Here is a 21888-nt window from a genome sequence, read left to right on the forward strand (position 1 = left end):
GTCAAAAAGCCCTTTGATTTTATTATATATGCTTGCAAAATATGAAAATAAACACATAGAATTATTAGCATTAGTTATCAATGTGTGTTGGTCAGACAAAGAAAAGAAAGGAGAGGCCAAAAATAAAACTACAAGACATAGAAAGTTCAAAAATAAAAAAGTACATTATATACAATTCAATGTATGAAAATGCAAAAGTATAACCATACATGTGTAAATGTGTATATACATGTGAAAAGGGGAGAGAGTTTTAAAATGATTGTCACTATTATGGACTGAATTGTATACCCCCAAAATTCATACAATGAAGCCCTAATCCTTGATGTGACTGTAGTTGAAAATAGAATCTTTAAAAAGGTTACTAAGGTGAAATAAGGTCACAGGGTAGGGCCTGAATCCAGTATGACTGGTAAGAAGAGAGACACCAGGAATGTGTGTGTATAGGGAAAAGACCACGTGATGATACAGAGAGAAGGTGGCCATGCAAGTCAAGGAGAAAGGCCTCAGGAGGAGCCAAACCTCTGGACCCCTTGATCTTAGACTTCCAGCCTCCAGAACTGTGAGAAATAAATTGATGTTGGTTAAGCCACCTGATTTGCAGTATTTTGTTATGGCAGTCCTAGCAAACTAATATTGTTATCAAAATAATGTGAGTCACCTCAGCATTTTAGGTGACTTGGTACTTTTTTCCTTAGTGTGCATGCTATATGATCTCTTTTTCCACAAGAATAAATTATTTAGAGTCATTATTGTAAAGATATTTTAAGTGATATAAAAAGAAAATGAATGGAAGGTAATAGGCACTGGAAATGAAAGGTCATGTAAGTTTAGGACCAGGTTCATCACAATGGAAAACTAAAGTCATATATCTTATTGTAGCAGAGAGGAGCAGTGACACCCCAAGGAAACATATAAATAGGTATACAAGAGTGAGAGAACAGGACAGCTGGTCAGAGAGAAGCAGAGATGAAGGCTCAATAACCCTGGAGGAAATAAAATAACTTGTTGACTCTTTGTGGATTGGCAATGTCTTATTGCTATTTTTAGATTTTCATAAGATTTCTCATATATTTCCAAGACATTCCTTTTCTGATCCTTCTGATAACTTGAGTTGAATCCCTCTGCCTTGGATTCCAGTGTCTCCTAGAAAAGTATTCAAGACTTATCTATGTTCAGTGGCAGAGAAATCTGATTATTATTGCTCAAAAAGTTTGGTAGACTTGAGAACCTCGACTGTAGAGCATCGAAAGTTTTTCCAAACCAAAGCCTCTGAGTTCTCTGAAATCTTCATATTTAAAGATCTGTACCTTCACTCCAACATTGCCACTGTAGGAATCTACCATTGTCACCTTCTATTTGGCCTTGAGCTTGTGGTACAACTAAGGAGGTAGTGACCATCTTAATTGAAAGATAAACTAAAGTCAATTTTTATTTTAAAAAAGATTTAATTGAGAAAAGATTTCAGAGCTGATGTTTTCTGAATAATTTGCAAAATAACTACATTCAGCATATTCAGGATTTCTTTGATAGACTGCAATGAATCCATCAAAGCCTCAGTGGCTTGCTGTCACTGTTATCTAGTTTGTGTCTTAACATCTCTCCTGGTTCCTGCCTCTTTGTCACTAATATATCTTGCAGGCTCTGCTAATCTGAAGCAACTTCCTCAAGGTTCTTCCTGCCCAAGACTCTAAATGGCTTATAGTCCTTGGTGTCCCATAATGGGTTTGTCATTTTGTGTTTATCTTATCCATTAGTTCTCCCAACAACTGCTGATGAAATTGTGTCACACTTTGCTATTCCCTTCACATACCATTAACATTTAGCCTCGATGTATTTTCATGTGTTGTTTAATCTGCAGAAGTCTCTTTCCCTCCTATCCTTTATATACATAAATTATTCCCTGCTTTAGGGTCAGCTTCATGTGTTTTTCTTGCCCGGTAGCATTTTCTGATCGCTCAATATCATATTTAAGCCACTCTCCCTTTGATGTTCTCAAGTACTCAGTGTTTATGAATACAGTTTAGTCAGATATTTGGCTGTGAAAATAATAGAATCCCAATAAGACTGTTGGCAGGGCGGGGGAAACACCTTTAAGTGTTGATAAAGGGTCCCCATGCAGACCTATAGTCACTATTCATTGGTCTCAAAACCACAGCTTTTGACACATTTGAGTAGTCACACAAATATGCTACCAAAATCCTCCTATTCTGTGCTAGAAAGAAGGGAAATGATGATATTCTGACTGCAAACATCACTTTTATTAGATCCTTAAGATGGCTTTGTTATCGTATTTTCTTTTTAACAAGACTGTGCCCTCAGGGACATATCATGAGTGCATACTACATTGGAGTCCCTAAATACTTAAAATGTCCCTCCTTATTTGACAGTCTTAGGGGTAAGATTCATGTAGAGTTAATTACCTCCCTTCCCTGAAACCCAGCTATTAAATATAAAATGTGAAAAACAGGGAGGGATTTCTATCCTAATAAAACAAGAGAACTGAATCTTAGAGTTTGTGACAAAATTTCACCAGATACGAAACATGCCTCAAATTGAGAAGGAGACTGAAAACTGATTATAAGGCTTCAGTTTTCTAGTACACATTTGTTTCTCTGAATATAACTGATAGTGTCCCAAAAGGAGGGGAAGGAAACTGGGAATATGTTAGACAGCTTTGAAGATATATGTGAAAACAAATGAACAAATATAAATGATACCATGTGTCTGAACTTGTTAACTGTAGGACTTTCCTATGAGCTATGGGGCCACCTACAGTTTAGGCACAGGTACATGTAAGCCATATGTGACTGTGCATATGAGTTGCATATGTGCATAGAGCCTAAGCAATAACCAAGAGTACACACCTTAAATAGTTATTGACTCTTTAGTACAAACCATGTGTACCATGCATAAAAAAGTTTAACAAAACCCCAGAAAACAATTTTGTTTTCTGTGTATGATAGGGTGTGTGTGTGCACACGTGTGTATAGTGCTGTTGAAGTAGGGAGGGAGGAAGCAACTGGGGAGGCACGAGTTGAGGAATTGCTGACTGCCTCTTTAAAAAACATATAATAGAAGTCCATCACTGCTAAGGTGGTCTGGGGATCAGCATTATGAGTATAGATTCTGGTCTCTCTACAAACAAGTAGTGAACCCATTTCTGAAATATGTTTCATTTGAGAAATGGTGTCTTTTGTGGTTCTGATATAAAGTGTGACTTCAGCTGACAGCTATGATGTTAAATTCCATGGAATTTTTCCCCAGGAACTTCTTGAGGAAAGCATGTCCTTCAAGATTTTTTTTTGCTCAAGAGCCCAAAATGGTCCCTAGTTCCCCTTAATGGCAAATGCCCCTTAATAAGCTTATATGATAGAAGTGGACAGACATGTACTTGTCAAGGCCCACTTTGAGGTACAAAATTTAGGCTGCTTCGAGGAACAGTTACTGAAACTAATGGACATCTATGAGTTTGCTCAAGACCACATAGAAACTTTTTAGACTTAGCAGAACTCTTGCTTTTCTTTCAATTAAAATGAAATGTAGTTCAGCAGTCTTACTTGAAGATGTTTGTAGGAAATATATATTTGCATTATATTTTGCACATATACAGTATATGTATTTTAATACTGAACATATAAAACCTGTGCTAGCTGGCTGGGTGCGGTGGCTCACACCTGTAATCCCAGCACTTTGGGAGGCTGAGGGGAGCAGATCACAAGGTCAAGAATGAGACCATCCTGGCCAACATGGTGAAACCCTATCTCTACTAAAAATACAAAAACTGACAGGGCATGGTGGCACGTGCCTGTAATCCCAGCTACTCAGGAGGCTGAGGTGGGAGAATAGCTTGAACCCAGGAGGCAGAGGGTGCAGTGAGCTGAGATTGCGCCACTGCACACTAGCCAAACAATTTAAATTGCCTTGCCATTTCTTCTCTTTGAATTTCCTGCCACCTTCCTCAGACTTCTTTTTCTTCTTTTAATATATCAGTATACAATCAGGCACAAGAACCACTGGCTTAGATATTCTAAGATAGTGATACCTTTCTGTTGGTTAGGTTGAAGAGTAACTGAGATTGTTTTGTGCGAATATGGTGCTTACATATATCACCTTTTAACAAGAGCCAAAAGAATGTGTGAAGTGAATGACCAACTATGCATTTGTAAGATGGGATCTAAAGTCTGTGATTCCAAACGCTCTCATCACACTCACTCAGACTTTCAAGAAGAAGCTCCACTTACTTTTCAAACAACATAAAGCTTTCAGCAGTAAATGAAATAAAGCCCGACAGATTTTTACTCAAAGATTGCAGATGCTGTGTATATTTTTTTTAGGTGTTCTTTTTTATTTCAATTTGTAAAAGCTCAACAGTAACTTAAAATCATTTCTTTTGTAAATATCTTACCATATGGTGATTGGAAGAAGATAAGTCTGTCATAACTTAAATTTATTTATTTATTCATTCATTCAATGATATGTGTTAAGCACCATGTATCATCCAGGTTTAGGAACAAGTACTAGGGATAGAGTGATAAACATGACAGGCATATAGTTTATTGGTGTATAGAGCTACTGAACAAGATTATGAATGCAGTGAGCAATGAGTACTGTAAAGGTCCCATGGAAACATAGAGGAGTGGATTATGACCTGATCTGGATTTCCAGGGAGAGCTCCTTTGAGTAGTAGTTTGATACTTGTATTAGTTTCCTATTGCTGCTGTGGCAAATTCCCACAAACTCAGTGTCTTAAAACAAAATAAATCTATTAATCTTATAGTTCTGGAGGTCAGAGTGTTCAAAATAGGGCTTAGGGGGCTAAAATCAAAGTATCAGCAGAGCCGCATTCATTTCTGAAGGCTCTATGGAAGAGAATGCATTTTCTTGCCTTTCCTAGTGTCTAGAGAGCTCTTGTGACTCCTTGGCTCCTTTTCCCCTTCTCTTCAAAGACAGCAGTGGCTGCTTGAGTCTGTCTTACATTGCATCACTCTGACTCTGTCTCTTCCCCTTTCTGTTTTACATTTACAGGACCCTGGTGATTACATTGGGCTTGCCTGTATAATCCAGGATAAACTCCTTATCTTAATGTCAGTTGATTAGTAACCTAAATTCCTTTTGCTGTGTAACATAACATATTCACAGCTTCTAGGGATTAGGAAGGACATGGACATCTTTCGGGTGGGGGTACCGTCATTATTATTATTATTATTATTTTTGCCAAATACTTGATGAATGAATAGGGATTATCTGGACAAAAGAACATGAAGAGGATTTTGGCTTGAGAGAACAATATGCATGAAGGTCCTGAAGTGAGAATGACCATGGCACACACGATGAGAACCCCTGTGGCAAAGTCTGACAGAAGAAGGAGGTACATTTTCAATGAGTTCTGCACACATCTTGCGATCTCAGTAATCTCCATTCAGCTCACAGTTTCTTAGTAGGTGCTCTCTGTCATACCTTGCAAAGTCTTTTCCTAAACATGAGCCACTAACTTTTTTGGTCAGTGATTCAAGGGGAAACCTATGCAGTTTCCTGGGGTGTTCCTTCTATGAATTTCTCTTTCCTTTCTGGTGAACAGCTCTTCAAATTTTAGCGACTTCAGAAGCTACAGGCATCAGGATAATCCGCAAAAGAGGTACATTCCCTAATATTTGGAACCTGTGAAAATATGGCATTACATGGCAAAAGATAGTCTGCAAATATAATTAAGGTGACAGAGTTTACATAGGGAGATGATCTTGCATTGTACAGGTGTATCCAATCTAATCATACAAGCCCTTAAAAACATAGCACTTTCTCCACTTAGAATCAGAAAGATGTAACAGAAGGGGAAATCAGAGAGATTAGAATATGAGAAGTACTTGACATGCCCTTGCAAGTTTTGAAGATGGAAAGGCAATATGATAAGGAATGCATGTGGCCTTGAGATGAAAGAAGCTCCTAGCTGACAGCCAGCAAAGAAACAGAGACCTTAGCTCTTTAATCTCAAGGAACTAAATTTTACCAAAAACCTGAATGGGTTTGGAAGTGGATTCTTCCTAGAGCCCACAAAGTAATGTTGCCCTGCCAACACTTTGGTTTTGGTCTTATGAGACTGTAAGTGGAGAATTGGCTGATTCATGAAGTACCCAGACTTCTGATTCATGGAAACTGTGATATAATCAATGCGTATTGTTTTAAGCCACTAAGTTTGTGTGAATTTGTTACAGCAGCAATAGAAAATTAATACAACACTCATAAATTCCAGTGTCTTTTCCCAGAAAGATTACTGCTTTGTTTAGGCTCCACTTCTCTGTGCCATGGTTTGTAAAGTGCCCCCAGGAAGAATGTGGCTTTTGCCTCATGTTTTTCTCTTCTCCCAAGGATTGTAGCTTCATATTACCATTGCCTAATGTCTGAATATAGATACTTCATATACTGTGTTCAATTTTATAGTTGTTTATAGCAGGATGGTGAGTCCAGTTTCACTGACTCCATCATGTCTGAAACTATGAATTCAAATAGATTTCTGATTCATGGTATGTTATTTGTTTTTGTTTGTTCTTTGTTTTGTCTCTGAGAGCTTTTAGAAACATGTCTTTTTTTTTTGTTTTTTACCAGAAGTTTGAAATTTCATGATAACATGACGTAGTGTGGGTCTTTTCCCATTTGTTGTGCTACACAAATGCCCATCAACTTAGAAACAAATTTTTAAGTTCTGGGCAATTTATTTAAACTATTTCTTTGACAGTTTCCTTCTCTCTGTACACTCTTCTATTTTTCTTGAATATATGTTGCAGTTGGTCACTATTTTCCAAATCTTATAAATCCTTATGATTTTTTGTTTAGTTCTTCTATCAATTACAAAGAGATAGGTGTTAAAATATTTAACTTTATGGATTTCCCTATTTCTTCCTTTAGTTCTGGAAGATGTTTCTTTGAGTATTTTGAAGCTCGCTCATTAAGTTCATATACATTTAGAGACGTTACTATTAAGAATTAATATTTCCTATTGAGAAATTTCCCTCTTTATCTCTAGTAATACTCCTCGTTTTGAAGCCTACTTTATCTAGACTCATGTGCTTTAGATGAATTTATTTACCAGTTTTTGTAGTGCAGGTTTGCTGATGATGAATTATCTTAGCCTTAGTTTATTTAAAAATGTCTTTATTTTACACTTCTTGAAAGATAGTGTTATAGGCTGACAGTTTTTGTTTCTTTTAGCACATTAAAGGTATTATTCCATTGTATTTGGCCCTTCATTGTTTTTTGATGAGAAGTCAGTCATCATTTATATCATCGAGTCCCTAGTAGGGGGTGTGTGGGTTTTTTTTTTTTTTTTCTTGCTGTTTGTTTTCAAGGTTTCTCTTCTTTGGTTTTCAGCACTTGATGATGATATGCCTAGGTATGTGTTTCTCTGTACTTTTCTTCTTGCTAAGCTTCTTCCATTCATGTGTTTATATTTTCTTCAAATTAGCTTTTCTGCCTCATTCTATCTTTCATCTCCTTTTAGTATTTCCATTATGCATATACTAGACTTTAATATTGTTCCAGAGTTCACTGAAATTCTGTTTATTTCAATATTTTTGTCTGTTTCCTTCAAATTGGATAATTTCAGCTGCTTTAACTTCAAATTTATTGATCTTTTCTACTGCCATACATAATCTTCTATTAAACTTCTCCAGCAAAATTTACATCCTTAATTACTATGCTTGTGATTTCTAGAATTTTTATTTTGTTTATTTTCATAATTTCCATTTCTCTGCTGAGATTTCTGATATGTTAACCTTTATTACTATACTTTTCCTGTAAGCCTTTGAACATATAGAACTGTTTTGATGTTTTAAAATTTTTTTTCCTGGTAATGTCATTATCTATGTCATCTCATATTCCCTTCTTACTGATTTTTTTTCTTCACGATAGATCACACATTGATTTCCTAGGGCAAGTCTCCAGGAAAGCTGAAGTGTTTACCAAGCCCCTCTAAGTTGGGAAACTCCCAACCTGGTCTCCATTGTGGTAAGTAACAGCTGGAACCTCTACTGAATTATTTCAGCTGGCCAGTTGATGTTGTCCACCCAATCCTCTTTCAGTCTTCCATGTGGAGATGCAATCCTGGGAATTAGTCAATATTTGAATTTAGTTATATGTAGATTTAGTTCTCCGCTGTGCTTCCCTCCTTTCGAATGTTGTTCTCTTCAGTTTTCAGTCTGGGATTCATCTTCTAGCACCTCAAGCTAAATTCTAACCTCTGCATCATGAGCGCTGCTGAATGTCTTTAGAATTAAAGCCACGTAATCATTCATCTCACTCAGGATGCTTCACTTTCTTCAAAGGTCAAATGCCTCTAGGATCTCTCAGCTTTTGGCTACTCTCTTTTTTATTTTTATTTATTTTTAAAAGAAATTTGGGAAAAGGATAGTAGAATACTAAATGCTGACTTTCACAATAACATTATTTTTAATTATGATGTGTGACACTGATGAGTGTCACTAATGTGACAGTCTTTTGTATATTAAGTTTAATTCCTACAACATTGTCGTTGCTTATTCTAAAAGTTTATTCATACATCCTTTGAGTTTCTCCATAGAAAAATATTATATGTGAATAACTTATCATTTATTTCATCCTTTCTGTTTTTAAAATGTCTTTTAACAATCTTAATGATTTTAAATGTTTGATCTTAATGCATTGCTAAGAACAGTCACATAAAAGTAGTGATAGTGCATAAATCTTGTTTTTGATGTTAAAAGAAACAATTTAAATAGTTCAACATTGTGTTGCTGTAGGTTTTTATAGATATTATTTAAGCAAGCTGTGTTCTTTTTTATAGTAAGGAATGAATGTTATATTTTGCTATCTATAGAATTAGTTACTATTTTTCTACTTTTAATCTTGTAAACTGGCAAATTACATTAATTGCTTGCTTAATGTTAAACCAATTTTGCATTCCTGAGAAAATCCCAATTAGTTCACAATATAGTATCTTTTTCATTCATTGCTAAATTAGGTTTGCTATTATATTTTTAGAAATTTTGCATCAGTGTTCCTGAGTGATCGTTCTTTGTAATTTTTCTTTTTATGTTCTCTTTATTAAGCTTTGTTCTCAAGGTTATACTTGCTTCTTACAATGAGATGGAGACTGCTTGCTTTATTTATATACATTGTCATAGTGTGTATAAAACTGCCATTATTTGGTTTTGGATTGCATTCACCAGTAAAATTGTCTGGGAAAATATTAAACCATTAGTTCATTATTTCTTAATGTTTATAGGATTTTTGTGGCTTCTATTTATCTTTTGATAAACTTGTTAATTTCATCTAAATTTTTATGTTTATGGACATAAAGTAATCATATCCTCTTATCTGCTTAATATCTGCTGCACTGATTTTTATGTACATTTTTCTTTTTTATTTATAATACTGTTCATTTGTGCCTTGTCTTTTTTTACTGTGGTAAGTTTTGGCAGAAGTTAATTAAATTTATTATACAGTTCAAAAGACTAGTTATACATTTCTTATGTTTATCATTTCATTTCTTTTTTGGGAGGAGGGCTATTCTTTGTTAGTTGTGTGTTAATCTCTTAACTTAAATGCCTAATGTATAATTTTGAATGTCTCTTATTTCCTATTACAAGCATTTGAAATATACATTTAAAAAAAATCCATGATTGCTTTATTTCATAAAATGTTTATGTACTATTTTCATTATAACTCACTTCTAAAATATTTTGAGTTTTTAATTATGATTTTTCTATGACTTGTGCATTTTAAAAAGTGTTATCTTTGAATTTTTTTATTTTTAAATTGATTTTCTTATGAACAGAAAACAACAACAACAAATTGTCTTTATGATACAAATCTTCCCAATTTCTTGAGACTTGCTTCATGACTTAGTGGTCAGTTTTCATAATATTCTATGCATCCTTGAAAATAATGGATATTTTCCATTTGTTATATCCCATTACTTCAAATTTATATCAAATTCTTTGTCCTCTAATTACTGATTTTGTATTGTTCTAGATCTATAAAAGCTGAAGAAAAATGTATGTGAAACTCTAAGAACATTGGGTGATTTTTCAATTCCTTTTTAAAAAGTATCTCTCAGTTTGTTTCATATATTTTGAAACTAATTTGGATGTATCTACGTTTAGAACTGGTAAATCTTCCTGACCTACATTTTCTTTACAAATGCTTTTTGAGTTAAAATCTATATCTTCTGATATTAATAATGGCACACATGGTTGATTTTGAATAGCAATTTCCTAATATATATCCTGTATTTTTCTTTATTTTTATGTTTAAATAGATGGCAATCATTAGATTTTTTTGGTTGTTATTTTTGCATATGTATATTTACTTCATATATGTATATTTACTCATATATTTACTTCAGTCAGGTAAACTTGTCTTTACTTACATTTATTATTATCACTCTTTTTTGGATTTGTTTCTATCATCTTATTTCATGCTTTCTATTTATTCTACCTTTACTAAATTTGCTTTTCTATTTTTCTTTTTGTCTTTTGTTTGTATGTGTGTGTTTGTTTTAAACTTTCAAACCTCTGTTCTTATAGAAGCTATATATTCAATGGACTTTTTATTTATAGTTAACCTAGACATTTTAATATCCATTCTTTGTGAAATTAGATAATTTAAGCCTAAAGCTGTTGGAACTTTAAACTATTGAGCCTTGAGAAAAATGTGACTATGTAGCCTGAGTCACATAGCGTAAGCTCCAGCTTCTGCTTCTACAATTACGGATTAATTCCCTTTCTTATTCTTGTACTGTGGATGATTAGGAAAGACTGAACTGTGCCGCGGATAAGAGCCCCCTTGAGTCCATTACCCCTCCTTATGGAATGTTAAAGCAATCTTCCTTGGAATGTAGCAAACTGTAACTAATCAAATTGCTGTAATGTATGTATTGGCCTTGTGTGGAAAATGTTGCAACCCTGTTAAGTTTCTCTCTCTTTGCTTATATAAGCGAAGCCTTAACTTCCCTCCTTAGGAGCACTGACTGCATTCGTTTGGAGTCTGTTACCCAGGTAGCCATTATCACATTTTATACTCTCATAAACTCTATAATTAATCATATTTTCTAATTCTCATTATTTAAGGATGACAATTTCTTTGAAAATCAAAAGTCAATTAACAATTTTATGTTCTTCTTGAATAATTTGAAGATCTTAGAATCTGTTAACAGTCATAACACTTCTCCACTCTTATGTGACATTTATTTCTATCCCATTCATTTTTAACCCCACATAACAATATCGTTTACATTCAATGTTTGTTTAATCTTCATATTTCTCTTATTTTCATTTCAGTATTCCTTCATGCATTTCAGATGCCCATTTTGGATTACTTTCCTTCTGCTTGAGAATTTTTGAATTTCTTGGTTCTATTCATGCCAAACTTAAGTTTGTGTGTGTTTAAAAAATTCATATATTTTACCCTAATTGGAAGTTATTTTCTTTGTGAATACAAGTCTAGAATGACAGTTATTTTCTTTAAGGACATTGGAGAGACCACCTATTTGTCGTCTGGGTTTTATTCCTGTTATTGAGAAACCAGCTTTCAGTCTTATTTTTATTCCTATGTAGGAAATTTGTCTTTTAAATTTTTCTTTAGTGTTCTTGAATTCTTCTTTGTCTTTGGTGCTCTTTGGGTTTTTTTTTTTTTTTTTTTTTCCTACTATATTATCCAGAGCATGGATTTCTTTTTATTTATTGTGCTCTGGATTAACTGGGTTTATTGAATCAGCAGAATGATATCTATCAACATACTGGAACATCTTCAGTAATATATATTTTTTAAATTGACCTTTTTTACTTTGTCTTTTCATCCTTTCTGGAACTCTCATGTGAGAGTTCCTTTCTCATGTCTCTTAAATTCTTTTTTATATTTCGATTTCCTTATCTCTCTGTGCATTACATGCACACACATAGACATGTAATAGTGAATATCTCTAGTATTATATATCTCTAATATATAATCTATTATTTAATCAAGTGATGAATTTGTAAAATTTTGATCTTATAAAGTTTTTATAAGTTTCATTTACTCATTTTTATGACTTCTTATTTCTCATTCTGTCAGTTTGGCCTTTTATTATTTAATATTAATTTTATGATTTTTCATGTTTAAATATTTTATACTTCATATTTAAAAATATATCTTAAACTATTTCAGAAATATATTTTTAAGTAAAATTTATGACAGGCCATTGTTTTGGGTGAGCTTGTGCACTAGGCTCCAACAGAGTAAAGCAAAATAGAATCACTAGTGCCATATAATCAAACTGAAGCCTTAAAAAAAAAATAAAAAGAAGAATCCCTAAACACACCAGCTTTTCCTTAAAACAGGATATTTACAGCAACTAATAAAAAAGGCCCCAGTTTACCTGAGCCAGCATGATATGGAAGTCCTCTCTGTTTGAAATCTATCAGGAAAGTATCTTTAAAGTGACCAATCTGCTTTTTATTCCTTGTTTCTGCTTTTTCAGCTCCTTTCTGCCTGTGAAGCCCACCTCCTCTGCTCTGCTCATCAGAGCACCTTTTCTAAATGCCTAAAATGGATGCTGCCTGACTTACGAACTCCTAATAAAAGCAATTAGATTTTAAAAATAAATTTGTTGAAAAGTTTTAAACACTCTATTTCTACAAACTTTATTATTAAGTTACCATCTAATAGTTTTTGAGGAACAGGTGGTATTTGGTTAAATGGATATGTTATTTAGTGGAGATTTCTGAGATTTTGGTGCACCCATCACCCAAGCAATGTGTACTATACCCAGTGTGTAGTCTTTTATCCCTCACAGCCTCCCACCTCCCCCTCAAGTCCCCAGAGTCCATCAAGTCCCCAGAGTCCATTATAACATTCTCATGCCTTCGCATTCTCATAGCTTAGCTCTCTCTTATAAGTGAGAACACATGATGTTTGGTTTTCCATTCCTGAGTTACTTAACTTAGAATAATGGTCTCAAACTCCATCCATGTTGCTGTGAATGCTATTATTTCATTCCTTTTTATGGCTGAATAGTATTCCATGGTATATATACTCACCACATTTTCTTTATCCACTCGTTGGTTCATGGGCATTTTGGCTAGCTCCATATTTTTGAAGTTGCAAATTGTGTTGCTAGAAACATGTGTTGGAAGTGTCTTTTTCATATAATGACTTCTTTTCCTCTGGATAGATATCCAGTAGTGAGATTGCTGGGTCAAATGTTAGTTCTACTTTTAGCTCTTTAAGGAATCTCCATACTGTTTTCCATAGTGGTTGTACTAGTTTACATTCTCACCAACAGTGTTAAAGTGTTCCTTTTTCACTGCATCCATGCCAACATCTATTGTTTTTTTGATTTTTTAATTATGCCATTCTTGCAGGAGAAACGTGTTATTGCATTGTGGTTTTAACTTGCTTTGCCCTGGTAATTAGTGATGTTGAGTATTTTTTCATGTGTTTGTTGGCCATTTGTGTATCTTCTTTTGAGAATTGTCTATTTATGTCCTTCACCCACTTTTTGATGGGATTGTTGGTTTTTCTGTTGCTAATTTGTTTGAGTTCCTTGTAGATTTTGGATATTCGTCCTTTATTGGATGCATAGTTTGTGAAAATTTTCTTCCACTCTATGGGTTGTCTGCTAACTCTGCTGATTATCTCTTGCTGTGCAATAGCTTTTTAATTTAATTAAGTCTCATCTATTTATCTTTTTTGTTGTTGCATTTGCTTTTGGGTTCTTCGTCATGAACTCTTTGCCTAAGGTAATGTCTAGAAGAGAGTTTCTCATGTTATCTTGTAGAATTTTTATGGTTTCAGGTCTTAGATTTAAGTCTTTGATCCATCTTGAGTTGATTTTTGTAGAAGATGAGAGACGAGGATCCAGTTTCATTCTTCTACATGAAGCTTGCCAGTTATCTCAGCATCCTTTGTTGAATAGGGTGTCCTTTCCCCACTTTATGTTTTTGTTTGCTTTGTCAAAGGTCAGTTGGCTGTAAGTTTTTATCTTTATTTCTGGGTTCTCTATTATGTTCCATTGGTCTATGTGCCTATGTTTATATCCTTACTATACTGTTTTGGTGACTATAGCCTTGTAGTATAGTTTGAAGTCAGGTACGTTATGCCTCCAGGTTTGTTCTTTTAGCTTAGTCTTTTTTTGGCTATGTAGACTCTTTTTTGGTCCTTTATGAACTTTAGGATTGTTTTTTCTAGTTCTGTGAAGAATGATGATGATATTTTGATAAGAAATTCATTGAACTTATAAAAGGCTTTTGGCAGTATGGTCATTTTTACAATGTTGATTCTGCGCATCCATGAGCATGGGATGTGTTTCTCATTTGTGTATATCATTTATGATTTATTTCAGCAATGTTTTGTTGTATTCATTGTAGAGGTCTTACACCTCCTTGGTTAGGTATAATCCTAAGTATTTTATTTTAATTTTCAGCTATTGTAAAAGGAGTTGAGTTCTTGATTTGATTCCCAGCTTGCTTGCTGTTGGTGTATAGCAATGCTAGATTTGTGTATATTAATTTTGTATCCTGAAACTCTACTGAATTCATTTACCAGATCTAGGAGCTTTAAAGATGAGTCTTTAGGGTTTTCTGGGTATACAATCATATCATCAACAAACACTGACAGTTTGACTTTCTCTTTACCAATCTGGATGTCCTTCATTTCTTTCTCTTGTCTGATTATTCTGGCTAGAACTTCCAGTACTATGTTGAATAGAAGTGGTAAAAGTGGGCATCCTTGTCTTGTTTTGTTTCTCAGGGAGAATGCTTTCAACTTTTCCCTTTTCAGTATACTTACTGTTGGCTGTGGGTTTGTCATAGATGGCTTTTATTACCTTAAGGTATGTCCCTTCTATGCCAGTTTTGCTAAGGGTTTTATTCATAAAGGGATGCTGGATTTTGTGAAATGCTTTTTCTGCATCTATTGAGATGATAATATGATTTTTGTTTTTACTTCTGTTTATGTAGTGTATCACACTTATTGACTTGCATATGTTAAACCAACCCTGCTTTTCTTGTATAAAACTGACTTGATCATGGAGTATTGTCTTTTTGATATGCTGTTGGGTTCAGTTAGCTAGTATTTTGTTGAGGATTTTTGCATCTATGATCATCAGGGATATTGGTCTGTAGTTTTCTTTTCTTTGCTTCCTTCTTTCCTGGTTTTAGTATTAGGGTGATGCTGGCTTCATAGAATGATTTGGAGAGGGTTTCTTCTTTTTCTATTTTTTGGAATAGTTTAAGTGGGATTGGTACTAATTCTTCTTTGAATGTCTGATAGAATTCAGCTGTGAATCCATCTGGTCCTGGATTTTTTTTTTTTTTTTTTTGTGGCAATTTTTAAATTACTGTTTCAATCTCACTACTTGTTATTGGTCTGTTTAGAGTTTCTGTTTCTTCCTGGTTTAGTTGAAGAGAGTTGTATATTTCTAGAAATTTATCCATCTCCTCTAGATTTTCTAGTTTCTGCACGTAAAGGTATCTATAGAGCCTTGAATGATCTTTTGTCTTTCTGTGGTATTGGTTGTAATATCTCCTAGTTAGTTTCTAATTGAGCCTATTTCAATCTTCTCTCTTTTCTTTGTTAATCTCTATAAAGTTTTATTGATTTTGTTTATCTTTTCAAAGAACCAGCTTTTTGTTTCATTTATCTTTTGTATTTTTTTGTTTGAATTTCATTATTTCTTTTCTGATCTTTGTTATTTCTTTTCTTCTGCTGGGTTTGGTTTGTTCTTGTTTCTATAGTTCTTGGAGATATGAGCTTAGATTGTCTATTTGTGCTCCTTCAGACTTTTTGATGAAGGCATTTAATGCTGTGAACTTTCCTCTTAGTACTTCTTTTGCTGTATCCCAGAAGTTTTGATAGGTATTGTCACTATTATCATTCAGCTCAAAGAATTTTAATTTCCATTTTGATTTCATTGTTGACCCAGACATCATTCAGGAGAAGGTTATTTAATTTTCATGTATTTGTATAATTTTGAGGGTTCCTTTTGGAGTTAATTTCCAATTTTATTTCACTGTGGTTTGTGAGAGTATTTGATATAATTTTAATTTTCTTAAATTTATAGAGACTTGTTTTGTAGCCTATTATATGGTCTATCTTGGAAAATGTTTCCTGTGTTGGTGAAAATAACGTATATTCTGCAGTTGTTGGGTAGAATTTTCTTGTGAATATCTGTTAAGTCCATTTTTCCTAGAGTATAGTTTAAGTCCATTGTCTTTTTGTTGACTTTCTGTCTTGATGACCTGGCTAGTGCTGTTAGTGGAGTACCAAAGTCTCCCACTATTATTGTGTTGGCATCTATCTCATTTCTTAGTTCTAGTAGTAATTATTTTACAAATATGGGAACTCCAGTGTTAGGTGCATATATATTTAAGATTGTAGTATTTTCCTGTTGTACTAATGCTTTTATCATTGTATAATGTCTGTCTTTGTCTTTTTTAACTGTTGTTGCCTTAAAGTCTGTTTTGTCTGATATGAGAATAGCTAGTCCTGCTTCCTTTTGGTTTCTATTTGCATGGAATATCTTTTTTTTTACCCCTTTACCTTAAGTTTGTGTGAGTCCTTATGTGTTAGGTGAGTCTCTTGAAGACAGCAGATACTTGGTTGCTGGAGTTTTATCTATTCTGCCGTTCTGTATCTTTTAATAAGTGGAGCATTTAGGCCATTTATATTCAATATTAGTTTTGAGATGTGAGATACAATTCCATTCTTCATGCTAGTTGTTGCCTGAATACCTTGTTTTTTATTTTTCCGTTTTGTTATTGTTTTACAGATCCTGTGAGATTTATGCTTTAAGGAGGTTCTATTTTGGTGTATTTCAAGGTTTTGATTTAAGATTTATAACTTCTTTTATCATTTCTTATAGTGCTGGCTTGGTAGTTGCAAATTTTTTCAGGATTTGTTTTTCTGAAAAAGACTTCATCTCTCCTTCATTTATAAAGCTTAGTATGGCTGGATACAAAATTCTTGGCTGATAATTATTTTACTTAATGAGACTAAACATAGGACCCCATTCCTTTCTGGTTTGCACCATTGCTGTGGAGAAATCTACTGTCAATCTGATAGGTTTTTCTTATAAGTTACTTGATACTTTTGCCTCACAGCTCTTAAGATTCTTTCCTTTGTCTTGACTTTAGATCACCTAACTATGGCTATGTGCCTAAGTGATGATCTTTTGGGGATTAATTTCCTGGGTGCCTGGCTTAGTTTACCTAACATAATGACCTCCAGTTCCATCCAGATTGTTGCAAATGACAGGACCTCATTTTTTTTAAAGGCTGAATAGTATTCCATTGTGTATAAGTACCACATTTTCTTTATTCATTCATCTGTTGACAGACACTTGAGTTGCTTTTAACTTTTGGCTATTGTGAATAGTGTTGTGATAAACACTGGAGTGCAGTCTTTGAGCTTCTTATATTTGGATGTCTGTATCTCTAGCAAGACCAAGGAAGTTTTCCCCAATTATTCCCTCAAATAAGTTTTCCAAACTTTTAGATTTTTCTTCTTCTTCAAAAATACCAATTATTCTTGTGTTTGGTTATTTAACATAATCTCAAATTTCTTGGAGGCTTTGTTCATTTTTTTAAAAAATTATTTTTTATTTGTCTTTGTTGGATTGGGTTAATTTGAAAGCCTCATCTTCAAGCTCTGAAGTTCTGTCTTCTACTTGTTTGATTCTATCGTTGGGATCTTCTAGTGTATTTTGCATTTCTCTAAGTGTGTCTTTCATTTCCAGAAGTTGTGATTGTCTTTTCTTTATTATATCTATTTCTCTGGAGACTTCTTCACCTATATCCTGTATTTTTAAAAAAATTTCTTTAAGTCAGTTTTTAGCTTTCTCTGGCACTTCCTTGAGTAGCTTACTAATCAACCTTCTGAATTTTTTACCTGACCGTTCAGGGATTTCTTCTTGGTATGGATCCATTGCTGAAGAGCTAGTGATCTTTTGAAGGTGTTATAGAACCTTGTTTTGTCATATTACCAGAATTACTTTTCTAGTTCCTTCTCATTTGGGTAGACTGTTTCAGTGGAAAGATCTGGAACTCAACTGTTGTTCAGATTCTTTTGTCCCACGGGGTAATCCTTTGATATGGTGCTCTCCCTTTTCTCCTATGGATGGGGCTTCCTGAGAGCTAGACTGCAGTGATTGTTATTGCCCTTCTGGGTCTAGCCACCCAGCAGGGTTACTGGGCTGTGGGCTGATGCTGTGAAATGTCTGCAAAGAGTCCTGTGATGTGATCCATTTTCAAGTCTCTAAGCCATGGATACCAGCACCTGCTTTGGTGGAGGTGGCAGGGGAGTGCAGTGGACTCTGTGGGAGTCCTTGGTTGTAGTTTAGTTTAGTGCACTGGTTTTCTCAAATGCTGGTTATATGAGCAGTAAAATTGTCACATGAACAAACTCAGAACCTCTGGTTAGTCAAGATGTTGCAGGCAGTGGAGTTAGCCATTGTTTTCTCCTTCTTTGGAGTAGGTTCGTTTGGTTATAAGTTGCTATAATGGCTTGAGTTTGTTGGCCTCCAGCCAGGAGGTGGCACTTTCAAGAAAGCACCAGTGGCAGTAGTAGAAAGGGGATATAATCTTGCCCTATGTTGGCCAGAATAAGTACTTGAGTTTCTCAGGTGATGGGTAGGGGCATAGAGCTCCCAAGAGTTTATGTCTTTTGTCCCTGCTACCAGGGCAGGTAGTGAAAAACCATCAAGTGGGGGCAGGGTTAGATGGGTCCGAGCTCAGACTCTCCTTGGGCAGGGCTTGCTGTAGCCACTGTGGGGGTTGGGAGGGTGGTTCTCAGGGCAATAGAGTTATGGTCCCACGGGGGTTATGGCTGCCTCTGCTGTGTCATTCAGGTTGCCAGGGAAATGGGGTAAAGCCAGCAGTGACAGGCCTTACACAGCCTCCATGCAGCCAACAAGGCCAGTCTCACTCCCACTGTGAACCCCCAGCTGCACTGAGTTTATATCCAGGTAGCCATCGAGCAGGGATGATATCTTTCCCAGGCTATGATCCTCCCCACTGAGAGAGCAAACAAAGCTCTCAGGCCTCACCCCTCCCCACCTGCCTGAACCTTTAGCTTTGGCTTCTGTATTTATATCTGTACTTCCTATTCACCTCCCACCCCCAGAATCTGCTTAGGAAAATTTGTGCTTAGTCAGACTTATTACAATTTCAGCTAGGAGCTTCCTTCACTCTGTGGCCCCTCCCCAATTCCACTGGCTGCCTTCCACTCCCAAGGACCCCTGCGAGAAAAGGCCAGGAATGATTTCCTTAGGTTTGAGCTTGGATCAGGAATTCCTACAGGGCTCTTCCCACTGCTTTTTGTACTTTTATATTTTGCTCAGCTCCCAAAATCCATTTCAGCTCTAGGTAAGGTTAAATCTTTCTCCCATGATTGGGATTTTCAGGTTCTCCAGTGGGGATGTGTGTTCAGAGGTAGACTTTTGCCCCTCTCACACTTTGGGAACTCACAGTTTTCATGGCTGTCTCACAGAGTTTACAACGACAAGCAGATCCTTTTAAAGGGTCTGTGAATTCTTTAGGATTTCCTGGCATGTTCCTGTAGTAGTTCTTGGAGCAAAAGTTCACTATGTGAATCTCCACATGCTGTTCTGTCCGTCTGAGTGGGAGATGCATATTAGTTCTGTCTCCTATATACCATTTTCCTCAGATGTCTGTTTATACAAACTTCTTAATGACAGAGAGTTTTCTTTGTTTTATTCACTACTGTATTTTAAGAATATAGGACAATATTTGCCAAATAGAAGACACTCTGTGATACTGTGTTGTATAAATAAATGATACACTATTATCTCTCTGATTTTAAAGTATTTGTGTATCTCACTTCTTGCCTGCTTTTTCTCTTGATTCTTGATCATCATGCTTTGTTTAGAGGTATGTTTTATTATTTTTGATTTAAGCTCATCTTCTTTTAACTTTATTTATGAAAATTGTGTTCATCTAGAGAAGACTTATGTTTATTTCTGCTAGTTTCTTGGATGCACTGCAAAGTTGGAGCAACTTGAAACTTAATTACTGGTTTTATGGTTTTTAGACTACCTAGGTAGTATTAATTCAGGCTGCATCAAATAAAAATCTGGATTTGGGATGTTTTTCTTTGTTTGCTTTTTTCCTCCTCTTCCCATCATTAAAGTTCAAGGCAGACAATTTGTCTTGCTAGTGGTTTGGCAAACACATTTTTAGTCTACATGTACATTGGGCATTAACTTGCTAGGCCAGCACTGTTCAACAGAAATGTAACATGTGCCATATACACATAATGTAAAATTTTCTAGTAGCAATATTAAAAAATAAAAAGATACAGGTAAAATAATTATAGTCATATTTTTTCTTTAATATTATTTTAATATGTATATAATCATATAGAAATTATTAATGAGATTTTTACATGTTCTTCATCCTAAGTCTTTGAAATGTGGTCCTTCACACAGAGCACAGATCAGTTCCAACATTGCAGTTTTATTGAAAAACCATCTGTGTTTATGTTTCAAAAATGTTACAGTTGAAAAAGTAGATTTGAATGCCTAGGTTGTTCCAAACATAGCTAAAATTTTCAAATAACTGAATTGAGTATCAGTTCTTAAAGCAAAATTAATTTAAATAAAATTGAAATTTAGTTTTTCAATATCATCAGACAGGTGCCAACTTCTCAATATCCATATGTGGCTGGTGGCTACAGTGTTGGACAGTACAGATCTCGGGTCCAAATAAATGGGGACTTCTTATATTAGATACTCACACCTTGGGCAGGCCCTGCTGCTTTTTCATGTGTTTTCTGAACACTAAGAGACCATTGATAACCACATTTCATGGCCAACCGTGAATGGCAAATGTTTTTATGGAGTATTTGTATTCAGTGTTCCTCTTTCCACTGATATTTAGTCTTTCTCTTCTTTTTTGTCTTCAAACTTCTATGTTTGCCATCCTTTTAATATACATTTTATGTAATGTTTTCAATACTTTATCCTACATTTAAAACATTTAGTCATTGGGATAGTCAGCTATGTCATGCAGTCTTTGTTTCTCCCTGAAAAGGAAGTCCTTTGAATCATTTGATCCTGGGGAGAAAATACAGAAAAGATTATTCTTCCAAAATGCTTAACTCAACCCTCTCAAATTCCTCTACAGCTTTAGGGAAAAAATAAAGCAGTGATTTAAGTAATAAAAATAAAAAAGGGCTTACAATTTAAATAGCCTAGTTCATACCAAAGTTTATTGTTTGTGAAACAGTATAGTTCTCCTGATATTATTAAGATTAACAATGGGTATCCTATTTCTTGCTCTTGAAATATTATAAGAAGTAGAAAATTGCAAATGTTTCAAAATAAAAATAGCATCTACCATGAAGGATTTATTTACTCGCTTTGAGAAATAGTACAGAAACCATCTTAAGGGCAAATTTCTTATAATCTCTCTCATAGTTCTCAAACTGTTTGCTGTTGTTCTTTATGTTTTAATGCCAACATTATTTTGCTTCTCATACTCACAACTCTTCTTTATTTGTAACAGATAGTGTACGAAGAGACGTAGAAGTCTGTGTTTTAAAATGAGGTTAGTTGTCTTTTCATCTGAATGAAATGAAAGTTGACAGTTTTAATATAAACCGTGGTACAACAAAAATGTACAATGCCTGAGCTATTGAAAAACTAGTTTTCTTAGTAAACACATGGAGTTTTTATAAGTTAAAGAGGAACTAGGAATATATATCATAAAGTATTTGACAACTGATTTATTGCCATACAAGTTAATAGCATAAATAAGTGAATATCTACAATAGAAGTATAGTTTCTTGGTATACTTTGTGCTATTTATTTATACCATCAAATAAGTGTTCCATGAAATAGGTTTACATTAGGTAGTTCACCAA

At 34.6% G+C, this 21888-nt stretch overlaps 1 long non-coding RNA gene across 1 annotated transcript in view; it reads left to right on the forward strand.

Moving 5' to 3' along the window:
• The window catches only part of LOC123574023 (uncharacterized), a 156595-nt gene that overhangs the window by 80359 nt on the left and 54348 nt on the right, over positions 1 to 21888 (forward strand). The gene's annotated exons all lie outside the window — the stretch shown is intronic.

Source organism: Macaca fascicularis, chromosome 6 (assembly GCF_037993035.2).
Source record: "Macaca fascicularis isolate 582-1 chromosome 6, T2T-MFA8v1.1".
Lineage (NCBI taxonomy): Eukaryota > Metazoa > Chordata > Mammalia > Primates > Cercopithecidae > Macaca > Macaca fascicularis.